Below are 7,822 nucleotides of genomic sequence, written 5' to 3' on the forward strand. Positions count from 1 at the left end.
GTTATTAAGTATCTCGCTGTAAGAAAAAAACTTCTGAGTGTAGCAATTTCATATTGAAAGATAATCGTTTCACTTTTAAATGCTATCATAAAATTTTGTGTGAGTTGAGAATTTGAATTGGTTTTTAGTAGTGATGATTTTTAGTAGTGTCTTCAGTGGTATAATATCTCATAAATCATGTATTGCTATACTTGAAATAAACACGAATACACGCACACATGCACGCACGCACGCATTTGTAATTTTTAAAGAGCATTGTACGACATGATTTTTAAGGACAAGGTTATATAGTATACTTTTTCTCAGAAAACTCCACTTGAATGTAATTACGAAGTGGTTATTTATTTATTTATTTTTTGAAAATCGCTGTAAATGACAATTATTCAATAAATGGTATCTGACGACAGAATTTATAAGTCGTTGTCTTCTGATAATATTAGCATTATATACCTGCGGTTGTCTCTGATCAGGTTTACACGTTTATGACACTTCAACAGTAACATTAAATACATTAAATAGACTATAAAAGGAAGGGGGAGGAATATTAAAATGCTTAACAATTAGAGTGGTAATGATAGTGAGTTTCTTCTTGCGTTACACACTAATAAAAGGCGACTAGTTAAATTTGCAGAGGATCGCAAGCAGGACAAATAAATGCGAAACCGCACGAGGGCGCTATTACACAGTTGTACAAATGACAGCAACGGCATGCATGACACCTTGATGAATTAGCCGGCTGCTTCCACTTAGTTTAATTGAATTTCACGCTCTGGGTATGATGAAGTTGTGTACCACCTACAGCAACACCGCTGTAAACAGTACGTTTCCTGAAAGCAAAATCATGTGGCAGCGGTGGGATTCGAACCCACGCCATCGAAATGACTGGAGCCTAAATCCAGCGCCTTAGACCACTCGGCCACGCTACCTTTTCGAGCGCTAAGGGGCTGTGCAGTATTGATCAATAGTGTAATACATGTGTACTGTAATATACAGTTTAACAACACAGTGAAAAGTATTTTCATAAACTCATGTTGTGAGCATACTGCTGCGCAGTAAATTCATATCATATTGCTAGCTAGCTAGTAGCTACTGTCAGGCTTTTGCGTTTCGTTTCACCCTGGCACTAGATTTCCTAAAATGTAAGGAATGCACTCTCCCACACTGCACAGGCTACTTGAAGATCTGCGTGAACAAAACGTTAACGTGAGTAAGTACACTGTTGCAAAAGTGAGCGGGAGTGGTTTCTTTTTACATTGTAAGGGTATTTGTTTTTTTTCCGCCAAAATTCATTAAAAATAGATATAATTACAAAACGTTGCTGTGCTTCTCTTGTGCTCTAAAACTCTAAAAGTAGGCTAAGTGAATTCATGCTGTGAAAACTCACACGCCCTTCTTCTCCGACGTAATGCATTTGTTCATTTTTTGTGTCGGTATCGCCAGTGGCGCCCTTCGGACACAAACTGTTTTCCGGCGTTTGTTATGTGCGGAGCGGTCAATTTTAAGGAATGTCGCTGAGTCGGGATATCCGATTATGTCGGCATGTCATCAACGCACATTTTATTTTAAAAAAATACTGTCCTGTCTCTGGTGAAACGAATCTGTCAGTTGCTGTCTTACTACAATTGTATTAGGTGTCGCAAATCGGGCCGCCGCACAAAGTAGCCTACAGATCTCCACATGTTGCAGTTTACTTCTATTCTTTGGAGAATATGCAGGTGTGATGGAGATCAGTCGCCATACCTGTTCTCCTGTTTTCCTGTACGTCATGGGACGCTTTCACCAGCTGCAGTGGTCTCGTTAGATTATAATTGGCTCCTAGGAGCGATCACTAAAACGTTCTTAGATTTGAATAAACCACAAAAACGAAATGGAGTGAAAATGCACCGATTGTTGCTGGGGTGCCAGTTTTCACGCATTCGGCATGATTTTAGGACTTTATTGAAGCTTGTTCTCATTCTATAGGCCTACTTGGGCAACTGTGCGACAGTTTTGTTGAAGTTCCAATGTGGAAAAACGGAACGCGAGGACGTCAGCCCATACACATGTAAAATACAAGGGGATCTATACGGTTGACAGAATGGGCAGTTCACCGTAAATATGGTAAACTCTATGAAAGACGCATTTGACGGAAAATAGTGGGAAATGTAGACTATGAGAAGATGATGTTCCCTAAGCTGGTGAACTTTTTCTCTCTTTGGAAGAGAAGTAAAAAATGTGGAGTCCAAACTGGCCCATCATTAAAGAACCTGTAACCCTGATTGTCGACAATTGTGGTCCTGACATTCGAAATCTGACCATCTGTTCACCTCCTTGTGTAGCTGGTTAAAAACATCCTTCCCTCTACACCTCAGGTCATGTGTGGTGAGCGTTCTGGTGCAGAGCAACAGATATGTCCAACTGTAGGTTGCACAGATGGTGGTTAATCCTGCCCTTCACTGAGATAAAGTCATACATAGCCTACTATAGCCTATGCATGCAGTATAATTTTTACATTTACTTAGCAGATGCTTTTATCCAAAGCGACTTACAAAAGTGCATTCAGTAAGTATAGCGACAGTACGGGGACAGGATGTGTACAGTTCCACAATGAAACAGTTCTCAGCTGAGAGCAAGGTCTGTTTGAGGACACAGTACTATCAGATTTGTACAATTATAGCCTATAGGGCAACTAATACAATACACCTTCAAACAGCAAACTTCAACAACTTCAAACAGCGCAATGAGCGTCAGGGTAAAGGCGGCAACAAGAAACAATTTAAAAAGCACAGCAATTTATGACAGCACTGATTGGGGGGGGGGGGGGGGGGGGGCAGCAATTGTGTGCTGGGTCAGTCCAGGTAGAGTCTGAAGAGGTGCGTCTTCAGGCCCCGTCTGAAGGAATGGGGTGAAGGAGCTGTCCATAGTGAGACAGGGAGTTCGTTCCACCACTGGGGAATGATGTAGGTGAAATGCCGATGTCTGGCAGAACGAGCAAGGAGTGAGGCGTCCAGTTGCTGCTGAGCGCAGGGGTCAGGCTGGTGTGTAGGGCTAGATGAGTTCTTGGAGGTAGGCAGGGGCTGTCCTGTTGATTGCAGAGAAGGCGAGGGTCAGGGTCTTGAATCTGATCCTGGCAGCGACAGGAATCGGCAGGCCCGTGACATGCGAGCAATATAATCCTTGAAGTCCAGGTTGCTGTTGAGGATGACGCCCAAGCTCTTTGCTGACAGAGGATGGTATTGTGGTGCCATCGACGGTGATGGAGAGGTCATGCAGGGGGGAAGGGCTGGCTGGGTGAAGAACAGTTCCGTTTCACTGAGGTTCAGCTTTAGATGGTGGGATGACATCCATTGGGAGATGTCAGCCAGACATGCAGAGATTCTTTCGTTGACCTGGGAGGTAGAGGGAGGGAAAGAGAGAGAGTTGGATGTCGTCAGCATAGCAGTGATTGGAGAAGCCATGTGATTTGATAACTGAGCCAAGAGAGTTGATATAAATTGAGAAGAGTAGGGGTCCCAGTACTGAACCCTGTGGAACTCCTGTAGTGAGGGGGGGTGGGTGCAGAGGTGGAGCCTATCCAGTAGATCTGGGAGGATCTACCAGTCAGGTAGGTCTTGAACCAGGAGAGGGCGGTTCCAGAGATGCCCATCTCAGAAAGGGAAGAGAACAGTGGAGGTGAATGCAGAGTGGGAGAGTGTGTGGAGGTTTCTTCTGAAAGTGAAGGTGGGGGGATCAGTAGGGGGGTTCAGGGTGGAGGGGAGAGTGAGGGAGAATGATACGAAGTAGTGGTCTGATACGTGGAGGGGAGTCACCGTGAGGTGGGTTGTGGTGCAGCTCCTGGTGAACACGAGGTCGGGCTGGTTGCTGGCCTTGTGGGTTGCAGGTGATGGCGAGAGGTTGAGGGCGAAGGACTGGAGGAGGGAGATTATGCCGGCCATCGCAGAGGTTGCAGATGGAATATTGAAGTCTCTCAGTAGAGTCAGTGGGGTGTCATGAGGGAGGGAGCTCAGAAGAGTGTCAGAAGATGCCGCAACACCAACTAGATGCACACTGATGACGTAGACTATGAGCACCGGCATAGTCTACGTCATCAGTACCGGCAGCCTCTGTGTTAACTAAATACCTGTGATGCTAATTAGCTTGATCAAACGAACAAAGTACAAACAGCTGGTTACAGCTGAGGACAGGTGATACTAATCGATGATTAACACCACAATAGAACGAAACTGGTCACTGCAAACACGAAGTTAATTACAACTACAGCTGACAATTATCAACAATTATGAAAGCGATACACTTAACCGTGTCCTGCGCGAAGATGCTGCAACGCCAACTCATTATATTTTCATGACCATGTTCACCATTCCTTGGGGGTGACAGTTAATTTGTCAGTCTTTTCAGCCAAATATTTCTGTGGATCTCAGCCATACTGGCTCACCGATCAGCTCAACACAAATCATGTCAGAGCTCATCTTTCCAGCTTGGTGGCTGCATTTGACCTCAAGACACGCCATCCCCAAAAACTGACTCTGAGCAAGCACAACCCCCAGACATGGGGGTTTGAACCTTACTCTGCCCCCCAGTGGAACTTCTCGACCATCATTACGTAATAGTTTCCCCCCAGTTCACAACATTCCCAAGTCATGTAGCATTCCTTAGAAGGGATTACATGATAATTTTAAAAGTGAGATTATTTTGAAAATCCCCTCCGTGCATAAAGTCATAGATGAGGAATCTGTAGGTCAGAATTCCTTGCTTGGTATTTAAGGATTCACTGTGATTATGTTAGCCCAAAGCGATGCTTAAATATTGCATAACTAAAAAGGTGGTAACCTTGCATATCTATCCCTCTATTAACAGAAACATTAAATTATTTATTTACTCTTTATTCTGGCCAATTGGTTCATTATCCAGTAATTACAATACGGATATAATAACTACGGCTGTGCTGTTATAGCCACTTGGTATCCTGGTCTTTTGAAATCACAGCACCTGGCCTTTTCTGTGTTAGTTGGGCTCACTTAAGAAGGTTTGAATCAGCTGAATGAAATCAGCAGTTATGTGCTGTAAGTCCTCAGTAAAAATGTTCTTTGCCATTTTTGTGGTAATTGTGATGAAACTATAGTTTTTTCTGTTTATTTTTCATTTGTGCCCTTAAACTCGCCAACTGAGATTAATGGTAATCTCATTTAGGGATATTAAGACTAGTTGTTCAATTCATTATTATAGAGCCTTGGGTCATGGATTAATCAAACAAAAATTTAATCTATGTATGGGATATTCAACCAACTTCAACAACCACAGCAGTCACCTGCTTGCCATATTTTCTCCTGACTGCCACTATCTTGTGTAAGACACAGTAAAGACACATTCATTTCTGCAGAGTTATGTTTATTGGTTTATGATCTGACATCAAATCTATCTGTAAGGTTTACAACCTGCTGTGATGCCACTTCAATAACCTTAAGAGCTTTCCATTCTCACATTACAGACAGGTCTTGTGTTACAGCCTAAGCATTTTTAAAATGCTCAACCATCTTGCAGTAGACATTTACATTTCTCAGTCCATGTTACGGAAATTATATACATGCATATTTACAAAATGAAAATAAATAGTTAAGTAATAAAATAACTGAGTCCCAGTTCATTAACAAATGTGGCTGGCACTGAGAGAGGCAGATCTGGCAGGGAGATGGTGAGAATCCTCAAATTTGGATGACTCTAGTGACCGGATGGCATATGAGAGGAAAATGTTTCCTCTTAACGGACGAAATGCTTCAAGAGGGTTTAATATTCAAAGGGATTTGAAACAAGTTCAAACTCCATTGCAATTGTGTTGAAGGATAACAGCAGAAGTGTCCATCCTTCCCCACAGAGGCCATGCCCTGAAACTGTTCTTCGGTATGTCGAAAATCAGTTGAAAATCACTAGTTTTTCCTCACAAAAAATTGAAAATCATAGTTTGTTGAAAATCATAGGTTTTCCTCACAAAAATATGAAAATCATAGTTTGTTGAAAATCATTGTTTTTCCTCACAAAAATTTTTCACTGTTTCCATTTACAGAGCTAAGTATACTGCATGTGGATAAAATAAGATCACAATGTTTCATGGTGAAAGAATCGCTTCATAAAATTATGCTCTGTGGTTTTGATCCGCTGCTTGGCCACTTAAGTATTATTTCATGTTCTTGTGGCACACGTCGATCACTACTGAAAACATATGCTGATCCAAGTGCCAGTCCTGAGTGTGTGTATGCCCTCACCAGAATAACAGGGCTATAAAAAGACTGCAGCTGGAGGATGCTTGAATCTCCATAGCTTTCATCTGCCGGCATTAGCAGTGTGCAATGAGAAATGGCATCAACACAAATGGACACATAAAGGATTGCTTTGATAGAAACGTCTCAACTAACAGGAAATAATTCAGTGACTAACAGGGAAACACATTTACTAAGTGCCCACCCTGCCTTCACCTTTTTCACCCCTCACACAAATCATAGACAAAGAATTACTGCTTTCCGTGAGGCATCATCTTTTGATGTACATCATGTTTCACTATCCAATATGAAGGTTTACATGCAGGGAACAGCCACCTGACATTCTAGAATCACAGCATCTTATCTTGGATATGGAATTATATTTCAGCTTTGAATAAAGGGTACATTCGATCTCAACCACCACTGCTACTCCGCTCTCCCACACAAGTGCATTTTTCCATTCCTTTTGTAATGAATGGGACTGATCTAGTAACTTTATATTTACGCACACAGAACTGTCTGGCCTTATAATGCCCTTCAAATATATGCATTTATAATAAGAGGAGGAGGCAGGGGTTGGACGGGAACAAAGGAAGGATTTGTCATCGCAAGGAGTGATTTCCGATTCTTATTCTCTAGCCCTGGTCCACAGACACAAAAACCACATTCATTCTAACAAGACAGAGAGAGAGACCTTTTCTGTTTATTTTTTCAAAATGATCTCTGATGTATGTCTGTCTTTTTAACAGGGGAGGGGGCCTTTTAGGGAAAAAATAATGGATGTTTTCATTTTAATGTTTGAAGTTGAAATGTTGGCCCGTCTTCCCCATTCTGTCACACACTGAGTCATTACATCTTGAGTGGAGGCCTGAGCAGTGAGACCAGACCTGCATACACATTTAAAGCAGAACTTTTATGTTCTGTGCTTGAAAGCACAGTGGATATGTTATCTGCCCAGGTCCAAAGGGTATAATTAAACCCGAATCCAGAGAATGCAGAAACTCCACTGGGAAGCCAGGCTAAAGTAGGGAAAAGGAGCACAGCAGTCTGAAGTCTTGAAATAACAACTGCCAGATATTTGCATGAGATACTGTGTCTCTGTACTCTCCTAATCAGAGTCTTCCCTCCTGCTACATTTTTTGTGCAATCGTCATGTTTCAATCATGACAGGAATCATACAAACACGCGCACACACACACACACACACACACACACACACACACACTTGTACACTGTACATCTTTTCTGAATTGCACCATCTACACTTTCAATCACATTATAATTCCAGAATACAGTGGAAAGGCCAGAATAAGCATCTAAACATAAATAGCTCAATCTTTCAAGATAAACATTTATATAAAAAGGTAAATAAATACAAAACTGAACTGTACACTCACATAAAGTGCATAACAGCATGGAGAGAACAGTGGCGTTCGTCTGCTTAGGCTGTGGTGACTATTGTGCTGACATAAACGATAAATAATAAATCAATACAAATGGTGATAACTGACAGCAGTCAGCAGTGCCTTCAGGTACAGCCAATGGTTAAGCCTAGATGTGTACGCCTCTTTACCACTGCATCCTCCGAT

At 42.1% G+C, this 7,822-nt stretch overlaps 1 non-coding gene across 1 annotated transcript; it reads right to left on the reverse strand.

The window, feature by feature from the left end:
* Window positions 1-844: 844 nt before the first annotated feature.
* trnal-uag lies at window positions 845-926 on the reverse strand. The gene has a single exon. It is a non-coding gene; the product is annotated as a tRNA-Leu (tRNA).
* Window positions 927-7,822: the final 6,896 nt, after the last annotated feature.

This window comes from Megalops cyprinoides, chromosome 19 (genome assembly GCF_013368585.1).
Source record: "Megalops cyprinoides isolate fMegCyp1 chromosome 19, fMegCyp1.pri, whole genome shotgun sequence".
Classification (NCBI taxonomy): Eukaryota; Metazoa; Chordata; class Actinopteri; order Elopiformes; family Megalopidae; genus Megalops; species Megalops cyprinoides.